The following is a 23,457-nucleotide window of genomic DNA, read 5'->3' as shown; positions in this document are numbered from 1 at the left end:
TTCCCGCCAAGTTTCATAGTCTAAATAGTCCATAATTCCCTAACATTAATAACTTGCGTATGCATGCTGCGATCCCTTCGCAGAGTGAACCAGACAGTCGCAAATGTAAAGGGGATTAATATGATATCACACATGACATGATTCCTTCAACTTGTACCATATGTTTTACTGATATGCATATAACTTATAATATTACACATAAACACTACTATATTTCGACATAAATAACTATGTGTTGCAACTACCATTAATGTGTACTATTTTACGAATATGTGTGTTGGTGCAAATGTATGTAAAAGCGTAAATACTGTTGATGCCACGTGTTGCGGCTGCGTACGCCCTTCCACGCCGTAGCGTGCCATACGCATCTTTTCAGACAAAGACAACCAAGTTTGCTCGATTTTAATTGAAATGACTTTATCAAATTTGCTGACTTCGACAGTTCCACCCTTTGATAGTGTAATAAACTATCACCTAATCACCGTTTCAAGTTCAGGGTTATACAACACTTCTTCACAGACCATGATCTCGGTATCTTGCACCACCCTTTCAGTTTTGTTCTCAGTGTTTCTCCTAGAAGACTGTTTTCCACACTTCAACACAGTAGGAACACATTTGACACATAAACCAAATGCTAAAATGACACCCAGTATAAGGAGAAGGAGCTTACCTACACTAGCAACCATTTCCTGTACCCATTCCCCCAGACCAGAGAACCATTTCACAGGATTCAACCATGAGAACCATCCTGCCACCTTTTCCCCGATCTCATATAACGAAGAATTATGGTTCCTCCGAAATTCCCATTTCAGTTGCAGAATTTCATCCATTTTCCGGTCTATAACCTCCTTAGGGTCATCCATATTATTGGTGATATACGTGCAACATTTGACACCAAACTGGGTGGCCAACGTCACACAGTACCCACCAGTAATAGAGGTGAGATAATTTAGTACCAGTCTATGTTGCACCAACTCCTTCTTGTACGCTTGTAGCTCCCTTCCAGTATACCTGAAAGTGTCATCATACATCTCGGTGATATTATCTATCACTTTAGCTAGGTCTTGTATATATTTAAAGTTTAATGTTCCCCGAGCGGTCCTGGTGAGATCTAGAGCAACCATAACTTGAAAACCAGCGGTTTCACTAATCAATTTTGTAGCTATGGGTTCCTCACCAGGAACCATATTTCTCTTGCCACGGTGTTCATACTGTGTGTGTATGTATGGTGGTGATGTAGTCTTGAAAATACCAACCATTTCTTCATGAGTAATAGTCATGATTTCAGGAACCAGTTTAGCTAAGAAACACAAGCCCTTTGAACTCGGAGTCACCCAGGAATAAGCTTTCCTCCCACACACAAAGTACACATCATCAGGGAGAACATAAGGAACAGTATGCCCATTAATTATATCACACAGGGTTTTGATAAAACTACCCATGCCTAGTGTCTCCATTTGCTCAAGACACGTGTCAGCATGGATGACATTCTTACAATTACCTATAGAGACTTTTCCAATGGATACTTTCTTATGTTTGGTTATACGCCATAATTTGTGACTTCCATCAACATTCCTGCCTATTGGTGACCTTGCAATTCTCCCTCCAAAATGAGTGTGGCGAGCCATTGTCTGATAGGTCAGCTTCCCAATTCTCCAGACGCTTTGCATGAGAGAAATTTAGGCACAGCAAAGATCTGTCTACGGAGTATTGTCGAAGCGTCAGACTAGGGGACCTAGTGTTATTGTACCTCCCTTCTAAGGGCCTCCCACCCCTCAATTTGAGTATATTGGAGATGTTTAAAGGGAATGGCACTAGTCCTATGTTATGCTGCCCCTGCGGCACGTGAGAGCACACCCAGCACTCGGTTTGGTTTAGAACCTTACCCACCAAGGAGTGATAATCCTCCAGAGGATGCCTGCCCACATTCAGATTACCAGTGGACTGGCATCGCTGGATGCATCTCTCTTCAACTAGGGAGTCACAGAACTTGCAGATACAATACTCATCAGACAATAGCCTCTCACACTGTCTCGGAGTTCCTGAGCTAGCAGACCTTTTCATAACCCCTGGACCAAGCTTGATAATGGGCTGCTCTGAGTATTCTAGTAATTTTTCCTCGATCTCCATCTCATCCGTATCACTGCCAGAACCTTCCTCTGTCCTCCATCCTCCTTCACAATAGAATGTCCTAGAAAAGAAAAAGGAAAATCCTGGAACAAAAGAAAAATCAAAAACCGCCACTCCATCACTGGAAAGATAGTTCTGATGCAACGTCTCTGGTTCAGGTGTCTTGACTGCAGGCTTTTGGTCTCCCGGAACAGATTTATGAGTGACAGATCTGTGTCGTCGGTCTCAGTCGCTCGCACTTTCTCCGGGTTACTGACTCTCCTGCAGTGGGTGGAATAGACCCAAGTGTCTCTCTCTGCAACCTTCAGTGATGTAGTACTGGTCAGCAGCACTTGGTACGGGCCTTACCAACGGTCTGTTAAACGACCTGAATGTAAGAATTTGCAGATCATAACATCATGACAGTTAGTTTCTGGCATACCAGGTGACAGTATTTTGAGTTTTTGTTGTCGTTGCTTTAGCTGTCTGCTCATTTTTATAAGATATTGTACAGTTACTTCATTATTACACTTCAAGTCATCTTGTGGACTCACAATCAAATAAGGTTGTCGGCCGAACAGTATCTCAAAGGGGGACAGATTAGGAGGAGGTCTAGGAGTGGTTCGAATGCTATGGAGGACTAGTGGCAAAGCTTCAGGCCACGCCAACCCAGTTTCAGCCATTATCTTACCAAGCTTGTTCTTTATAGTACCATTTACTCTTTCCACCTTACCACTGGCTTGTGGTCGGTAAGGGGTGTGAAGTCTGCTACTGATTCCCATGAGCTTACACATACTTTGGAAGATATCACCAGTAAAGTGGGTACCCCTATCACTTTCAATGATTCTTGGGATACCGAACCTACACACAAACTCTTGTACAATTTTCTTTGCAGTGAACACAGCAGTATTAGTGGCTGCCGGATATGCTTCTACCCAACCGGAAAACACATCGATACATACTAACACATACTTTAGATGCCTGCACGGTGGTCATTGGATATAGTCAATTTGTATTACCTGAAAAGGTCCGTCTGTAGGAGGGATGTGGGATGGCTCAGTTGGAATAGTTTTCCCGACATTTTTCCTCAAACAAGTAAGACATGACATTGCTTTCTTACCAGCCTGAGAGGAAAAACCAGGAGCACAAGAGTATGCTCTCACCAGTTTGCACATACCTTCTTTACCCAGGTGAGTCAGACCGTGTGCTGCTTCAGCCAGGCTTGGATAGTACGTTCGGGGAGCTACAGGCTTACCTTGTCCATCACTGAGGACTCTTGACCACATCCCTTCGCCTTCCAGACCGCCTTTTCCTGCAGGGAACACAAATGTTGCATTTCAATTAATTTCTGCATGTCTAATGTCTGAAAAACCATCATAGTCTCGGTCGGTACAGTCATAGGCTGCCCTGCTGCCCATTTAGCAGCTTTGTCCTATTATTGCCCAATGGCACCGGGTCTTCTTCAGAGGTATGGGCTTTGCACTTTATGACGGCTACCGTCTTGGGTAACTGTATCGCTGTCAAAAGTCCTTTTATGTGTTGTGAGTGTGCCACTGGCATACCTGCTGCTGTCGTAAAGTTTCTAAAACGCCAAAGGACCCCAAAATCATGCACTACCCCGAAGGCGTACCTAGAGTCAGTATATGTATTAGCTGAATTACCTTCTGCCAACTCACACGCTCTCCTTAATGCTACTAGTTCCGCCACTTGGGCTGAGTGAGGTGGGCCAAGGGGTTCAGCTTCTACCACATCCTGATCGTCTACAACAGCGTAACCAGTACAAAGTTCTCCCGTCTCTGTCTGTCTATGACAACTCCCTTCTGTATAAAATGTAAAATCTACATTTTCTAAGGGGGTGTCACCTATGTCGCGCCTTGCAGTAAAGGTCTGGCTCAGGTGTTCCATACAATCATGCGTATCAGTACTCTTGCCTAACTCATCATCAGCCAGGGTCTCCTCACCTCCCACCCTTTGTGTCTCTAGAGACACATATGGAAGGTATGTAGCTGGATTTAAGGTGCTACATCGTTTGATGGTGATGTTTGAGGGTGCCATCAGAGCTAGTTCCCACTTTGTGAATCTAGCTGAAGAAACATGTCTGGTTTGAGCTGAATTTAACAGAGCTGATACAGCATGGGGTGTATAGACAGTTGAATTATCTCCTAATACTACGTCCTTGCTCTTACTTACCAGAAGAGCAGTTGTTGCTACACTTCTGAGACATGTTGGGAGTGATCTTGCCACAGAGTCCAATTGTGCACTGTAGTATGCTACCGGTCTGCTAGCGTCACCATGTTTCTGTGTGAGGACACCTGCTGCACAACCATCAGCTTCCGTACAGTATAGCTCAAAAGGCTTTTCATAATCAGGTATTCCCATTGCAGGTGTTCTAGTCAGACTATCTTTAAGATTAAAGAACGCTTGCTCTGACTCTTCTGTGTGTGTACGACACGTTCTGGTTTCGAGGAAGAGACTAGCTCCTGCAATGGTAATGCTAGAATAGAAAAACCTGGGATCCAGGATCTACAGTACCCACACATCCCCAAGAAGGTACATATTTGCTTCTGGCTCTGCAGCAGAGTCATGTGTTGTATGGCCTCAATTTTGTCAGTCGTCAGATGTCTTAGCCCCTGGGTGAGACAGTGCCCTAAGTATTTGACCTTAGTCTGACATGGCTGTAACTTGTCCTTTGTCACCTTGTGTCCTGTTTGTGAGAGATGGAGCAACAACAATTTAGTATCATGTAAACATGACATAAAAAAATCAGAGCACAGCAACAAATCGTCCACATATTGAATTAGAACAGACCCATTGCAGGGTTGAAAGGATTGCAAACAGTCATGTAAGGCTTGGGAGAAAATACTGGGGCTGTCAATGAACCCCTGGGGAAGTCTGGTCCATGTGTATTGCACTCCCCGGTAGGAGAAGGCAAATAGGTACTGGCAGTCAGGGTGAAGAGGGACTGAGAAGAAAGCAGTATCAATCAATGACAGTAAAATGACTAGCAGACGGTGGCATCTGCATGAGGATGACAGCTGGATTGGGCACTACGGGGAATTGGCTCTCAACAACTTTATTAATTCCCCTTAAGTCCTGGACTAATCTATAGCCCCTCCCCCCACTCTTCTTCACAGGGAAAATGGGACTATTTGCTGTGCTCGATGTACGAATTAAAATCCCTTGTTGCAACAGCCTTTCAATAACAGGATTTACCCCTAATTCCACATCCGGTTTTAATGGATACTGTGGGATTTTTGGAGCTATCCTACCACTTTTTAGATTTGCCATGACAGGGGCTACGTTTGCCATCAATCCAGTGTCCTGTCCATCTTTGGTTCATAGTGAACCCGGTATTTCCAGCAACATCCCCTTTACTTGAGATGGACTTTGTTCTACAACGGTAGAGTGCAACATTAACCTTTGAGGGGTGTCCAATATATCCTGTACCTCATGCGCCACCTTCTCTGGTATATTTAAGAACACACCATCTGAAGTACAGTATATGACACATCCCATTTTACATGACAAGTCTCTCCCTAGCAAGTTAGTAGGAGCTGCCGCAGCTAAGAGAAACAAATGCTTAGTATGCAGGGGCCCGATAGTAACTTCAGTGGCTTTAGTTAGAGGATAATGTAACACTCTTCCCGTTACCCCCATAGCTGGAATAGTCTTACTGGTCACCTGTAGATTGAAAGGAGAGGTTATCACAGATCTGGCCGCCCCTGTATCTACAAGAAAAGTTTGTTTCCTACCAGCTATGTCAACTATCATTGTTGGTTCTTCTCTTAAGACTCTCTGTTAACCTCACTGGCTGTATAGACTACAGGTATGACCTGACCCCTAGCGCTGACTATCGCTTTCCCGCACAGCATTTGCTGCTATAATATATGCGGGTAGATGTGAGTCTTCTAGTCTATGTGAATTCTTCCTTGGAGGATATCTATGTGTCCCACCTCTAGGGTTGTATCTGTCCTTTTTACATCAATCTATGTTTCTTATTATGTTGGTTGTATGCTGGTGGTCGTGTATGCATCCCCTCTAGAGCCTGTATACTCACCGTCATTAACCTATCACTTTTCTCTTCCTTTTTTCTAAAAAGGTTTTTGTCATGTTCCACAGCAGACTCCCTAAGAGAATCTACTGTGATGCCTCTCCAATTAGGTAATGTGGTTTGTACTCTGGTTTTTAAATTTTCCCTAAGACCATCCATTAGTACTCCTACAGCTACTTCCCTGTGATGTGGGTCCTCCCCTATGTTTGATATCCCAGTGAACTGTGTTATCGCTGCTATAGCTCTAACGAAGTAATCTGATGCTGTTTCACTATCTTTCTATTTGATGGTGAAAATTTTACTCCAATTCGCTACTACTGGAAAATAGATGGCTAAATGTTGGATAATTTGTTCTATATTCTCTTGATTCACCTCATCTGTCAAGGTATCATTTTCCTCCAACAATCAATCTTTAATAAATTTTTGTACGCTAGTATTGGGAGGAAGACATGCCCTCAACACAACACGCCAATCCTTATTGGTTGGTTCGTGTGCATTTCCTAAGTCTTTAACAAATTTCTGACACTTTGACAACTCTTTTCTAGGATCTGGGAATTCAGTCATAATGGAACATAATTCTGATCTATTCCAAGGACAATGCATTGTAACATTTCTTAAAGGAACTACCCCATCCTTATCCGCCTTCCCATTGGGAACTGATATTGTGCGGACTGGATATGTACCCACTGGTTCACTATCTTCAGGGTTAGCCACTTCAGTAGTTTGAATATTATCTCTCCTAGTGGTCACACTACCCTCACCTATCTCAGTCATTGCCTCCTTTCCATACTTACGCTGAACCTCTAACATATTAACAGCATGGGCAATGGCTGAAATTACAGTGGGTTCATCCTCTTCTTCAGAAACACTTTAAACTGACTTAAAACAGGATATAACTTAGCAATTTCCTTTTTTTCATTTTTAATAACGGCTGTACTTACTCCCCCCTTACTCTCACTTTTGTCGACTTAATCAACCACACTTTATCTTTTACGTTATTTAGTACCTCTGCATTAAAACTCCCTATTGTTGGGAAAGGCCTAACACACTCCTTGGTCATCTTGACCCACGTGACGCAATACACAGTTGCGTAAGCACCATATTTCTTGCACATAAGAAACCGTGCTGAACCAATAGGCCCTTCCTTAGGCAGTACACTGGCCATCTCTAGCGTATGCTTAGCACCCATGTTGAACAGTACCAGTCTATGCAGTCCACACTTCCAAAAACACTTTCAACCCTTTGCTACAAACACTCTACTGCTAGAGATCTCTTACTGGCCGTGGACGTATTTGCTCAAGCCGCGTCCACTCGCTTCCTCTCGTACCAAACGAGGACCCCTAACACAGAAAATATCACTGTGGGACCCAAGGGCTATCAGCTCCTCGATACCCTGGCTAAACCACAAAAATCTGTTGAGTTTATTACAACTGGTAGCACAAAGTCGATACAATCAACCAACCTTTCCAATGTAATTCCTCCCCGCTGCCTTCCCAAGTTACAATCACGGCTTTCCTTGCCGTGCGATCCAGTCGCAACTCTTACAAATACTAACTATGAATAAACGTTGCGATGGCTCTTAGGAGTGCGAGCTAAAACTTCCTTTGTTTTCGCTCCCGGTATACCTGCCCCGTATACCTTCCTTCAGTTGGGCAAGCTGCCTCGTCAGACAGCAACTGAGCACCTCAACAATAAACAGTGTATCTACATCAGAAAATCACACACTATACACCTTTTCTGCGCAGAAAATCAAAAGTTCCCAACAATAGTAATAATGTCTCAGAGGCTTTCACAAGTAATTATACTATGCACATATAATAACTATCAAAACAATTAGTTAACCTTGTGGAAAATCTACTGGAAGTTCACATACGCTAAGCAGGAAGTACACATACGCTATGCAATACAATATATAACGCAATATGACAGAAAAAGAAACAGTTTTCTTTTTTGTCCCTAGATTCCCATAGTTAGCGCACCTTCAGATTATGCAAAACGGACATTCGATTTCACAACACAGAGTAAAATTCAGGTTTTGAACACATTGCGTTCTTACCCATATATGACGCGTCTCCACTCTTTGTTGAGGAACCGAAATCTGTTGGTCTTGCGTATCGTCCGGCAACGAAACCTCCAAACTCACGTGCCCCCAAATTGTTATGAGCGTTTTGTCGCTATCCAATAGCGATTGTCGAATCTCGATTTGTGTTTCCAACGCACAAAGATTTATTCTCAAAAAAGTAGCAGAATATATTCAAGCGAAATAATAATAATAATAATAATAATAATAATAATAATAATAATAATAATAAGTACAGCCGTTACTTATCGCAGGCGCTCTGGATCCAGTGTACAGTCATTCAGGTCTGAAGTCTGTGGTCAAGGTGACTGAACACTAGATGAGGAGTGTCACAACTGGTAGTGGGTGTATGACTGATAGTGGGTACCTGCTGTTGTTGGCGCAACTCAGAGGAAGGCGCGGAGTCTAACATGCCCCTGGTATTCACCAGGAACCCCCGCAAGGAAGTATGGACTCCGCTGCAGGGACACGCAGGTCGCGGTCCTTCCTAGAGTCCACAGCGAGATACAAGGGGGTGTCAGACAGGCCGGTTCAGCAACGTTCAGGTAGAGGAGGTACAAAGGGAAATCCAGAAGAATGGTTAGGCAAGCCGAGTCGGTAACTTTCAGGGAGCGCAGTACAAAGACAGAATCCAGATAGGGGTGGTCAAACGGTCCGGGTCAAAAAGGGTCACAAGCAGCACGAGGAATGTCAGGAACAAATACAGCAACTGGTACACACAAACGCTGGAGACAGGAAGACCTGATACTCTGGCACTGATTAGAGGACAGGAAGAGGTTTAAATAGTGTGGTGACCCAATCAGCATCAGCGCTGCAGCGCTGTCATACCTGCCGCCGGGAATCCACATAGCGTCCCGTTGCCTAGCAACGGGGCGCGTCATACAGCGAGGAGTCAGATGGCAGGGGGGATCCGGAAGTGATGCGTCTGGTTGCATAGCAACCAGACGCGCGGTCAGGCAGTCAGGCGGCCGTGCGGACGGCGCCTGACAGTATACCCTCCTCTTCTTCCTCCTGTTTGAAGGAACTTTTTGAGAATTCTAGGAGCGTGAAGGTCCTGCTTGTCCACCCATGATCTCTCCTCTGGGCCAAATCCTTTCCAATGGACAAGAAATTGCTGTTTGCCACGAAGAATGCGAGAGGCCAAGATCCGACTGACTTCGAATTCAGTTCCAGAAGAGGTTTGTATTGGTGGGGGACGACAGGGAGGTCGATAGAATTTATTGAGTACCACTGGTCGTAGTAATGAGACATGAAAAGTATTATGACATCTCAGAGAAGGAGGAAGTTTCAATTTAAAGCATACAGGATTAATGACTTGCATGATGGTGTACGGGCCAATAAATCGAGGAGCCCTCTTCATAGAAGGAACCTTTAGTCTTAGGTCCCGGGTGGATAGCCATACTTGGTCTCCCACCTTTAAGAGAGGAGTGGCCCTCCGATGACGATCTGCAAAGATTTTGTGATGCTGAGTAGCCTTGAGTAAAGCCATCTTAGTCTTAGCCCAAATGAGAGAAAACTCCCGATAAAGAGTATCTACGGCTGGAACCGGTGAAGAGGACACTGGAAAAGGATCCGGAAACACAGGATGACTTCCGTATACAATGAAGAAAGGGGAGAATCCGGTAGACTCATAAATGTGTTGATTATGGGAGAACTCCGCCCAAGGAAGAAATTGAGACCATTTATTCTGGTTGTCGGAGGTAAAACAGCGGAGGAATGTCTCGAGATCCTGATTGATTCGCTCCATCTGTCCGTTGGTTTGCGGATGGTATCCCGAAGAGAATTTCAATTCTATGTTCAATCTCTTACAAAAGGTTCTCCAAAACTGGGATGTGAATTGGACTCCACGGTCCGAAATGATCTCCTTCGGGCACCCATGTAGTCTGAATATCTCCTTGATAAAGATATCTGCCAGACGACTGGCCGTGGGCAGTCCAGTTAGAGGAATAAAATGTGCCATCTTCGAAAATCGATCAATAACCACCCAGATAGTGGTAAACCCTGCACTGAGGGGTAGGTCTGTGATAAAATCCATGGCCACACTTTACCAAGGAGCATCGGGGATAGGGAGTGGACGAAGAAGGCCTGCCGGAACTCTTCTACAAGTTTTGTGTTGAGCACAAGTAGTGCAGGAAGCAATAAATTTCCCAACATCGGCACGTACATTAGGCCACCAGAAGCGTCGGCAAAGCAGCGATGTTGTCTTCTTTATTCCAGCATGGCCGGCAATGCGGGATGAATGAGCCCACTGCAGGGTCTTGAACCGGAGATGGGGTTCCACGAATGACCGGCCTGGAGGAGGAGAGGACGTTTTGGTCCTAGTAAGGGCTACGATATTAGAAGGATCAATAATATGCTGAGGAACCAACGGTCTTAAACGATCGGAATCGTCAAATGAGCGAGATAATGCATCGGCACGTCCGTTCTTGGCTCCAGGGCAGAATGTGAGCTTCATGTTAAATCGAGCAAAGAAGGATGCCCAGCGGGCTTGCCGAGGATTAAGGCAACGAGCCTCTTGAATGAACACTAGGTTCCGATGGTCGGTAAACACAGTAACAGGAAATATAGCCCCCTCCAACAGATGTCGCCATTCCTCCAGAGCCGCCTTGATGGCCAGTAACTCCTTGTCCCCTATTCCATAATTACATTCACTTGGAAGAAATCGTCTGGAGAAAAACCCACACGGGTTGTGTGAGCCAGCCGGAGACTCTTGAAAAAGCACCGCCCCAATGCCTACCGAGGATGCATCTACCTCTAAGAAGAAAGGTCGTTCTTGATCTGGCTGGGACAGAACTGGGGCTGAAGAAAATGCTTTCTTTAACGTTATGAAGGCAGACATGGCTTCCGAGGACCAAACCCTGGGGTTGGCAGTCTTCCTGGTTAAAGCTGTAATGGGGGCTATAATGGTGGAGAATCCCTGAATAAATTGGCGATAATAGTTTGCAAAGCCGATGAACCTTTGAATAGCTTTAAGGCCTTGTGGCTGAGGCCAGTCCAGAATAGCTGACACCTTGGTGGGATCCATACAAAGACCTTGACCCGACACAATGAAACCAAGAAAAGGTACCTGGCTAATCTCAAACACACATTTCTCCAGCTTGCAGTAGAGGTGATGTTTCCGGAGTCTACGTAAGACCTCCTTTACTTGTTCCCGATGAGTCTTCAGATCTTTAGAAAATATTAATATATCGTCTAAATACACTACCACAGAAGTGTATAACAGGTCATGAAAGATATCGTTAACAAAGGTTTGGAAGATGGCTGGGGCGTTGCAGAGGCCGAAGGGCATCACCAGGTACTCGAAATGTCCATCTCTGGTGTTAAAGGCCGTTTTCCATTCGTCTCCTTCTTTGATGCGAATCAAATTATAGGCCCCACTGAGATCTAGTTTGGAAAAGATTTGAGATCCACTGAGTTTGTCAAAGAGGTCGGAGATGAGAGGTAGTGGATATCGATTTTTGACAGTGATGCGGTTGAGAGGACGATAATCAATACAAGGCCGAAGAGACCCATCCTTCTTCTTAACAAAAAAAACCCCTGCACCCGCTGGGGAAGTGGATTTGCGGATAAATCCCCGTTTCAGGTTTTCTGAAATATATTGAGACATGGCTGACGTCTCTGGACGAGATAAAGGGTAGGTCCTCCCTTTGGGGATGGGTTGGTCAGGAGATAAAACAATAGCGCAATCCCAGGGACGATGAGGAGGCAAGATCTCCGCTTCCACTTTACTGAATACATCTTGGAATTCTATATAGGCCTCAGGAAGGTGGGTTAGCTCGGAATGAGCCATTACTTGACATTTTGGAGGCAAGACTCTAGACAGACATTCACAGCGACATCCTGAACCCCATGACATAACTTGAGCGTGGTCCCAATCCATCTGAGGAGAATGTTTTCTCAGCCACGGTAGCCCCAAGATGAGGGGATTAATGGACCTCGGCAACACCAAAAGTTGGATCATTTCGCTATGAAGTACTCCTACCATCAACCGAACAGGAGAAGTCACGGAGGAGATGGAGCCGTGAGTGACACGACTTCCGTCGACTGCCGTCAGAGATAACGGTTGGGGCAATGGGTTTAGAGGTATTTGGAGCTGCGAAGCTAGATCCGCCGAAATGAAGTTCCCGGAGGAGCCGGAGTCCACAAAGGCCGTGGTGGAAAAGGTACCCTTGGGGGTGCTCAGGATGACAGCCATCTGAAATTCTGGGGAATTTTCTTTAGAATAGGGAGCAACTGTGGATTCTCCTAAAACTGCCTCCCCGCCACCGTTTAGGAGGAAGAGTTTCCCGGTTTCTTGGGACAAACTCTTAGCAGGTGTCCCGGATCTCCACAATACAGACACAGGCGTTGTTTGAAGCGTCTCTCCCTCTCTTCAAGGGATAATTTAGAGCGTCCTACTTGCATAGGTTCGTCCACTGGCAGGATGGGATTTTGGAACTGGGGTGCTAGCCGTGGTATGAACCGTTTGCCAGGAGAGCGTTCCTGCGTGCGCTCTTGGTAGCGCAAATCCACCTTGATGCACATGGAGATGAGAGAATCTAACTCGGCCGGGAGTTCTCTGGAAATTAGCTCATCCTTAATCCGGTCCACCAGACCTTGCCAAAAGGTTGCCACCAGTGCTTCGTTATTCCATTTTAACTCGGAAGCCAGGGTTCGAAATTGAACTGCGTATTGCCCCACGGACAGGTCACCTTGGCGGAGGTTTAACAAGCTGGTAGCTGCAGAAGCAACTCTTCCGGGATCATCGAAGACTTTCCTGAAAGCTTCAATGAAAGAGTTGGAGTTATTAAGGAGTGGACCCCCTTGTTCCCATAAAGGTGAGGCCCAGGCAAGGGCTTGACCACTGAGGAGGGAGATGAGAAAGGCTACTTTGGTGCGTTCTGAAGAAAAGGCCCCTGGGTTGCACTCAAATTGAATGGCACATTGGTTCAGAAAGCCCCTGCACTTCTTGGGATCACCGTCAAACTTTTCGGGTGTCGGGATGCGTACACCGGAGGCCGCTGTAGAGACCGTAACCACACTGGATGCTGTGGATGCCGCAGAGGTTATGGCTGGTGTAGCGGGTGCAGCATTCTGAAATGTATCGAAGCGGGTAGCAATCCCTTGGACACATTGTAGAAGATGCGCTTGGGCTGCTTCTTGTTGCTCCACTCGTTGAGCCAAATGCAGGAGTAGGTCACGAGCAGACGGTTCACCAGACCCCTCCGTTGTCATGGCCAGAGTATACTGTCACAACTGGTAGTGGGTGTATGACTGATAGTGGGTACCTGCTGTTGTTGGCGCAACTCAGAGGAAGGCGCAGAGTCTAACGTGCCCCTGGTATTCACCAGGAACCCCCGCAAGGAAGTATGGACTCCGCTGCAGGGACACGCAGGTCGCGGTCCTTCCTAGAGTCCACAGCGAGATACAAGGGGGTGTCAGACAGGCCAGTTCAGCAACGTTCAGGTAGAGGAGGTACAAAGGGAAATCCAGAAGAATGGTGAGGCAAGCCGAGTCGGTAACTTTCAGGGAGCGCAGTACAAAGGCAGAATCCAGATAGGGGTGGTCAAACGGTCCGGGTCAAAAAGGGTCACAAGCAGCACGAGGAATGTCAGGAACAAATACAGCAACTGGTACACACAAACGCTGGAGACAGGAAGACCTGATACTCTGGCACTGATTAGAGGACAGGAAGAGGTTTAAATAGTGTGGTGACCCAATCAGCATCAGTGCTGCAGCGCTGTCATACCTGCCGCCGGGAATCCACATAGCGTCCCGTTGCCTAGCAACGGGGCGCGTCATACAGCGAGGAGTCAGATGGCAGGGGGGATCCGGAAGTGATGCGTCTGGTTGCATAGCAACCAGACGCGCGGTCAGGCAGTCAGGCGGCCGTGCGGACGGCGCCTGACAAGGAGCTGCTGCTTATATGCACACAGAGGTACAGTAAACAATGCAGATGGTATAGCTTGCTTCTATTGGTCCAGGTTTCAGGAAGGCCCAGGGGGTTTTCGATCATTGGCTAGTTCAACCTAAAGAATCCAAAGGTGGGGGTCGTCTCTCCAGGGGATATTGCTCCGATCTTCCCGCCAAGATTCATAGTCTTAATAGTCCATAATTCCCTAACATTAATAACTTGCGTATGCACTCTGCGATCCCTTCGCAGAGTGAACCGGACAGTCGCAAATGTAAAGGGGATTAATATGATACCACACATGACATGATTCCTTCAACCTGTACCATATGTTTTACTGATATGCATATAACTTATAATATTACACATAAACAGTACTATATTTCAACATAAATAACTATGTGTTGCAACTACCATTAATGTGTACTATTTTACAAATGTGTGTGTTGGTGCGAATGTATGTAAAAGCGTAAATACTGTTGTTGCCACGTGTTGCGGCTGCGTACGCCCTTCCACGCCGTAGCGTGCCATACGCATCTTTTCAGACAAAGACAACCAAGTTTGCTCGATTTTAATTGAAATGACTTTATCCAATTTGCTGACTTCGACAATAGGTATTTATTAACACAATCTATGTACAATTGTATCTGCTATAACCAAACACTTTTTAAAATATTGGGATTTATCGATGACTCTAATTAACCATGTTACATTGTTGGTTTCCCACCTTGTCATTAAGTAATGTTACAAAAGTTCAGATGGCATTTATCAGATCCTGTGTAACCTTACACAAGTGGGAATTGCCATGTCATATTTCTGAGGTGCATATACCATTGTGCATTAGCATAATCCAATTTATCCTTAGCAAAAAACTCAAAACTCAAAAGAGGTTTACAATCGCTATGTGACTAATAGTCCATCCTAACGACACTGTATTGTAAGTGAAGACAATTTGATACAATCAGAATTACTCTCAATTATAATGAAATAACTATAAAGTACTTTGAGATCATACATACCATACATATAAATCCTTGCATACGATACCTATAAATACTGCATAGTTCAACAGGCAATATATTATATACTCCCATCATTAAATGTCCATTTGCCATACCATTATGAAAATAAAATGAATATTCATAATTGGGTTTGTTGCAATTAATTATGGATGCTCTAGGCCTTTGAAAATCATAATTAAAGCAGAGTTAGTTTGGGTGCCATTGTTAAAGGGGATGGGAATAATAGTCTCTTTTGGTAACTCTAAGGGGCGTATTCAATTGTTAGCGTTAACGCTCTCAAACGAGCGCTCAAAAAATCTTAGCCGGAATCGGCGAGTTGACAGCTAAAATTTAAAGCGGTGCTGGCTTGTAAAAGCAAACGCTGCCTTTACAAGCCAGCGCCGCTTTAAATTTAAGCTGTCAACTCGTCGATCCCCGGCGAGTTGAAAAAATCGGGGTATGATACATTTACCCCCAAGTGTGTGTTTGTACATAAATAAATATCATAATCTTTCACCTACTCTTGACTCCCCAGCAATCGTTAGAAACACACAGTACTCATACAGACAGTGGGATTGTATGACCCATAACACCAGCATAGGTAAACCACAAGAATACCCAGGTGTTGATTTCTGTGTGTGTGTATGTATGTATGTATATGTCTCATATATATATATATATATATATATATATATATATATCTATATATATATCTATACACACATTAGAGATGGGAGGGGTCGGTTTCCTTGAAACCGAACCCACCCGAACTTTGGGGTTCCGAGTACCGAGCCACTCTCGCGCCTATTCGGATTCCAAAACGAGGAGAAGCGTCATTGTGACATCGTCGGATCTCGGATATCGCGAGTTTTGGAATCAATAAATACCCACCTCCACGGCGATCTAGCGCCATTTAAGAGAGGGTTAGGTCACAGTATAGAGCAGGCAAAGTGATAGAGTAGATATTGGAGGTTGGGTATTATTCTGAATTTGCACTACAAAGTGTTTGGGGTCTCATATATCCCCGTCTAAAAGAGCTTAATTTGTGAGTGCTGAAATCCTAATATAGCACTGTAATTTTCTGAATTTGCACTACAAAGTGTTTGGGGTCTCATATACACCCTTATAAAAAAAAAGCTGTATTTTCTGAATGTTGAAATCCTAATATGGCACTGTATTTTTCTGAATTTGCACTACAAAGTGTTTGGGGGTCTCATATACCCCCTTCTAAAAGAGCTTCATTTGTGAGTGCTGAAATCCTAATATAGCACTGTAATTTTCTGAATTTGCACTACAAATTGTAGGGTCTTATTAAAATGGATTCACAGCAGTACACAGTTGAGCAGGAGCAGCAAGCAGCTGCTGCCACCAGTCCTGATGGTAGTTATCCCTGTACGCCATCTGGTAAAGCCTATGTAAAAGTACATAGTCTTTTGAAGTCAGGAAAAAAATCAAACCAAAAAACACCTTTTACCGTGTTGAAGAGAAAAAGAGCTGTAATATAGGAAAAGTTAACTGCCGATAAAAAAAATTGCCAACATGCCATTCTACACACGCAGTGGCAAAGAAAGAATGAGGCCTTCGCCTTTCTCTATTAGTGGCAGATCAAAAAATGTACGGTCACTCGTGACCAAGCAAGACAAAGTAATTTGGAGTCCAAATGTGGTGCACAACTACTGTTACATGTGAAAACCGAGCTGCAAGATAACAGTAAGGCATTAGAGTAAAATATATGTTCAGAATCAGAAATGACACCAATCCCTGTGCAGAGTCCATCCACCAGTGGTATGTGTAATCATGAGCATTCTGATAGTGTACCCATAAAGAAGGGCCCTTTCAGCCTTTCAGCTGATGTGTGCCTGAACAGTCCGAGTGTAGCCGGTGATACACCAATTGAGGATGCCACTTTGGAATTGGAAGAGGATGAGGGGGAGATTTGTGTACTAGACGAGGGCGCTAAGAAGGATGTTGATGAGGATGAGGTTGTTTGTGTAAGTACTGCACCAGCGCAGCAGTTCTGGCACGTGACAAGAAAAAGGCCATTGTCATGCCTGGGCATAAAACAAAAAAATCCACTTCTTATGTGTGGAATTACTTCTACCCAAATCCTGACTACAGTTGTATAGCCATTTGTAGTGTATGTCAAGCCACAGTCAGTCGAGGGAGGGACCTTAACCATCTTGGAACCTAATCCATGTTACGCCATTTGACGAGAGTTCATGGCAAGGTGTTTGGAAAAGCTGAAAGTTCTTCCAAAAAAAATACAAGCACTCCATCATCAGCTAGGACCCTTCTGTCACCCGGCATCCCGACGGCTACTAAATACACCCACAACACCATCCTCATCAATATCCTCAGTAGCGCTCGGAGTTAGCACTGCATCTCACTTAGTAAGGCTGGATGACTCCTGCACTATAATCGATTCCTCTGAAGAAAGTGTTAGTCCCACTGCTGCTGCTGTTGCTGCTGCTGGGGGTGAATCTTCATCCCAGAAGAAGGCCAAGAAAAAGAGCAGTCCTACATTACAACAATTAACTGTGAAACAATAATTTGCTAGGGGAAGCAAATATGACAGCAGTCACCCAATCACATACGCCATGGCTACTATGTTTTTGTTAGATCTGCGTCCAATATCCACAATAAACGCAGCTGGTTTTTCACAGTTAATTGAGGTTTTGTGTCCGCGTTACAAAATTCCATCGCGACACCATTTTTCCCGTAAAGCTATTCCACAACTATACCAAAAAGTGTGTACAAATGTAGAGATTGCACTGAAAAAGGCCATTCTGCCCACTGTCCACTTAACCACAGATAAGTGGACAAGTGGAAGTGGGCAAACCAAAGACTATATGACTGTGACAGCCCACTGGGTTGGTCATTCGCCTTCACCAGCAGGAACAGCAGCAGCATGTACACCAATACGTAACATTTGTCACAGGCAGGCCACTCTTTGTATCACCGGCTTCACTAACAGGCATACAGCTGATAATTTGTTACGAAAACTAAGAGATGGGATTGATACATGGCTTATACCACTTGGACTCTCCCCAGGATATGTCATTTCTGATAACGCCAACAATATAGTGCGAGCATTACAGGTGAATTCCATCACATTCCTTGTTTTGCTCACACCATAAACTTGGTGGTGCAGAGCTTCCTGAGAAATAACCGTGAGGTGCAGGAGATGCTTTCTGTGGCCCGTAAAATTTCAGGCCATTTCAGGCATTCTGCCACAGCATGTAGGAGACTGCAGCAGCTCCAAGAACAGTTTAACTTGCCCTGCCACCAACTTAAGCAAGAGCTGTTAACTAGGTGGAATTCCGCCCTGTACGTGCTTCAGAGGATGGAGGAACAGCTCAAAGCCATCCAAGCGTATTGCACAAGCCATGACATTGGGAAAGGAGGGGGGATGTATTTCACTCTTGCACAGTGGGGAATCCTTTCTGTGCTCTGCAAGGTGCTGAAACCATTTGAAGTTGTGACGTGTGAAGTGAGTGCAGACTCTGCTAGCTTGAGCCAAGTAACTACCTTAATTCGACTATTGGAAAAGCAGCTTGAGAAACTGAAGGAGGAGATGAAAGAAAGCAATTCCTCAAAGTATGTTGGCCTTGTATATCAAGTATTTAAATGCGTCGCAATGATCCTCGAGTAAATAAAATCTTGAACTCAGATCACTATGTTTTGGCTACTGTGCTTGATCCAAGGTTTAAGACCTACATTGATTCTTTGCCTCAAAAATGAGCGAGGTGTGAACCTTTGCAAGGAGCTATTTGTCAGCAAGTTGTCCGCTGAACTGGGCTGTCACTCACCGGACTGTGAGTGCTACTTCTAAGGTAGCTAGGAACCGTGTCCGTCCATTATAATGAGGTACTGCGCATGTGCAGTCCCTTCTAACCTTCAGTTCTGTTCCTTTAACTTAATTGGCTGATCAGGCAACACTCCCTATATTAAGCACCTGTGGTCAATACCACGTTGCCTGATCTTGGAGTCTCATTCCTCATGAGTCTCTGAAGGTGTTCCAGTGCCTGCTCCTGTTTGCCGTTTGTGGTTTCCAGATCACTTCTACTCCTCGTGTTCTTAGTGTCTTCAGCAGCTGATTCCTATCTGCTGCCTCCGTATATCTACAGTTACAGATTACTGCAAACTCTCCTGTGTTTCATCGTGACTCCAGCAGCTGATTCCTATCCGCTGTCTCCGTGTATCTACAGTTACAGATTACTGCAAACTCTCCTGTGTTTCATCGTGACTCCAGCAGCTGATTCCTATCCGCTGCCTCCGTGTGTCTAACAAGTTACAGATCTCTCCAACTCTCCTGTGTTATATCGCTACTGTTCCAGCTGATTCCTGTTAGCTACTTCAGCGTGTCTACAGAGTCCTGCTCGTCTCAGCACTCCAGTCTGCATTCTACCTGCCGTCAGCTGACCCGCTGCCTACTGCTTCTACAGTGTGTCCATTCGTGTCAACTTGCCTGTTAAGCATCGAGTCTACGCTCCTCGGCTTCCAGCTCTGCTACATCGCTTCAGCTCTCCCGTGGTCTCCTGCTGTTCAATTCGATATACTACTGCTTCCTGAGTATTTTGTCGTCCTTGCTGGCCTACCTACAGTGCGCTGCACCTACCTGCCGCTTCCATTCTGCAAGGACTTCTCACCTTGTCAGTTCCCTGCCGCTCAGGTATCCCTGCAGCTATCTCTAACAGCCTGCTTATCTGAACCACGGTATGCATACTTCTCATTGACTGTGCTGGTGTATTGCATATCCATCTGGACTGAGTTGTTCTCCTCCGGAGTTTCCATCCTCTGAGAATATTGCTATTATTGACTGTGTTTCCTTTTGCTGGACTATTCTAGTGACTTTGTTTATCTGTGCAGTGCTGTTCATTTATTATTATTATTGTGTGCAGTTCAACGTGGGATCAAGTTCAGTGTACCCGTGTAGACTCTGCATAGCATTTATCTCCTCGTGTCCTTCCTCACATATATAATCAGTGGTACAACTTGCTAGAGGCAGACCACTGATTCCTGTTTCCCTGTGTCACCAGTTGCATATATCCTCTCACATAAGCAGTGGTACAACTTGCTACACGCAGACCACTGACTTCCCCGTTACCTTCACCTGGATTCCATTCCTTCACTACAGACAGCGGTACAACTTGCTATACGCAGACCGCTGACTTCCACCTCCTTATTACTCCTGGACATTCTTCTCACTATAGCAGTGGTACAACTTGCCGAGCGCAGACCACTGACTACCCTCACGTGTCCTTGTCCATCCAGATCCTCGTGTTCAGTTACCTATTGTTTACCAGTGTTGCTAGTCATAGACTTTCTGAGCATTCTCTAACCATCTGCTGTTTCCAGTTCCATTATCACCCTGCCATCAGAGTATCATATACCAACTCTACTGCTCTGATAAGACCATCAGCGGGTGATACTGGGTAAAGACTCCTAGTGCCCGTGACATGGGCTTTGGCTTGACGACATGTCCTCCTTCAGTTTCTCAGGCAGCAGGGAAGATGCAGCGGGCAGACCAGAACAGTTTAACATCTGTGCTGGTTTGAAAGATTTTTCCCAAAAATGTGTGACCTTGCCCATAACTCCATCCAATCCAAGTATTAACATGGAAAGGATGGTGTAGGATTATTTTCAAGCGGTAATTGATATGGAAATGTCAGATAGTCCCTTTCCTTACTGGGAAGAAAAGCAGGCCATTTGGAAACCCATGTACAAACTTGCTTTGCAATACCTAAGATGCCCACCCTCCAGTTTGTACTCTGAAAGAGTGTTTAGCACAGCCGGGAACCTAGTCAGTGATCGACGTAGGAGGTTACTTCCGAAAAAATGTGGAGAAGAAAATGTTCATAAAAATGAACTACATCTTCCACGAGGAAGGCCTTCACCATCAAAGACATCCAAGCACTGACAGTTCTCTAATTGTGGATTCAAGCGGAGATGAATTGATAGTCTGTGATGATGATGTTGTACACACTGATGAGGGTGAGGATGATGCTGAAGATGATGACGATAGCATCTTTTTAAAACTTTCTATATAAGTGTAGGGTTTAATCTACTCCCAAATAGGAAAGGGACATGGGGCATTTCTATATCACGTACAGTCTTGAAAGGCTGCTGTTTTGTCAATTTCACGATAAGGGTAGGGCGTCATACACAGACTGACACCAAACTGCCTTTGTCCATTTCTATTTATATTGTACAGTCTATACCGGCTGATTTTTTTCAATTTAAGTACAAGTGGAGGGTGTAATATACAGACAGATACCAAACTGCCTTTGTCCATTTCTATTTTATTGTTCAGTCTATGCAGACCGTCTTCTTTTCTATTTAAGTACAACTGGAAGGGGAGTGGACTGATAAGGACAGTTACCAAACTACCTTTGTGCATTTCTAGTTTTATTGTACAGTCTATGCAGGCCATCTTCTTTTCTATTTAAATACAAGTGGAGAGGGGGGCTAATGCAGACAGAAACCAAACTGCCATTGTCCATTTCTATTTATATTCTACAGTCTACACCGGTTGAATTGTTTTCCATTTTACTACTAATGGAGAGGGGGTCTGATGCAGACAGAAACCAAACTGCCTTTGTCCATTTCTTTTTATATTGTTCAGTCTATGCAGGCTGCTTTTTTTCTATTTTACTACAAGTGGAGGGGGGGCTGATGCATACAGAAACCAAACTGCCTTTGCCCATTTATATTTATATTCTACAGTCTATACCGACTGAATTGTTTTCTATTTTACTACAAGTGGAGAAGGGGGTCTGATACAGACAGAAACCAAACTGCCTTTGTCCATTTCTATTTAACGTACAGTCTATGCAGGCTGATTTTTTTCTATTTAACTACAAGTGGAGGGGGGTGCCTATACAGACAGACACCAAACTGCTTTTGTTCATTTCTATATATATTGTACAGTCTATACCGACTGCTTTTTTTCTATTTAAGTACAAGTGGAGGGTGTAATATACAGACAGATACCAAACTGCCTTTGTCCATTTCTATTTTATTGTTCAGTCTATGCAGGCCGTCTTCTTTTCTATTTAAGTACAACTAAAGGAGGGTGGACTGATAAGGACAGTCACCAAACTACCTTTGTGCCTTTCTATTTCCATTGAACAGTCTATACCGGCTGTTTTTTTTCTATTTAACTACAAGTGGAGGGGGGGTGGGGGTGGCTAACAATGACTGACACCAAACTGCCTTTGTTCATTTCTATTTAACGTACAGTCAATGCAGGCTGATTTTTGTCTATTTACCTACAAGTGGATGGTGTAATATACACCCAAAGACGATGGCTACATTGCCAATAGTCAAAGATGGTGAGGAAGACAACCAGGTTTGTCTGTATAATTTTCAGGCAAGTGTTAGAATTAAGGATGGCCTACCAGGGATTAAACTGTTTTTTTCATAATTTATTAGCTTTAGAATTACCTCACTTATCCAAGAAACAGGTGGAGCACTAAATTAGGTTATTTTAGACCCAAAAAAATTGTATTTTTTACAAAAATAGCAGAACAAAACCAAACCAAAACTAAAACACGGGGGTCAGTGACCATCTCTAATATATATATATATATATATATATATATATATATATATATATATATATATATATATTTATATATATATATACACACTAGAGATAGGCGGGCTCGGTTCCCCGAGAATGGAACCCACCCGAACTTTGCCTAACCGAGTACCGAGCCGGGCAGACTCGGTACTCTCCCGCCCGCTCGGAATCCAAATCGAGGCCAAACGTCATTGTGACATCGTCAGATCTCGGGGCTCGGTTCTCACGATACTTGAAAATTATAAATACCTGCCTCCACAGCAATCCATCGCCATTTGACAGAGGGAGAGAGCAGGGTGTAGTCACAGGCTGATTAGAGCAGGGACAGACAATACAATTCTGATTCCAATTCTGATAACAATTGATAGAGAGAGGAGGATAGAGGATTCTTTTTTTTTTTTTTTTATTTGGCACTCCAAAGTGCTTTTAGGGTGTCCCCCATTCTTTTGCATTAATATTTCTGGCTGTCAAAAGTACTATCTGTCAGCAGACTTCAAATATAAAATTTAGCACTCCAAAGTGCTTTTGGGGTGTCCCCCATTCTTTTGCATTAATATTTCTGGCTGTCAAAAGTACTATCTGTCAGCAGACTTCAAATATAAAATTTAGCACTCCAAAGTGCTTTTGGGGTGTCCCCCATTCTTTTGCATTAATATTTCTGACTGTCAAAAGTACTATCTGTCAGCAGACTTCAAATATAAAATTTAGCACTCCAAAGTGCTTTTTGGGTGTCCCCCATTC

The sequence above is a fragment of the Mixophyes fleayi genome, chromosome 7 (genome assembly GCF_038048845.1).
Source record: "Mixophyes fleayi isolate aMixFle1 chromosome 7, aMixFle1.hap1, whole genome shotgun sequence".
Classification (NCBI taxonomy): Eukaryota; Metazoa; Chordata; class Amphibia; order Anura; family Limnodynastidae; genus Mixophyes; species Mixophyes fleayi.
The sequence above is the reverse complement of the archived record's forward strand: the minus strand, read 5'-3'. Positions refer to the sequence as shown.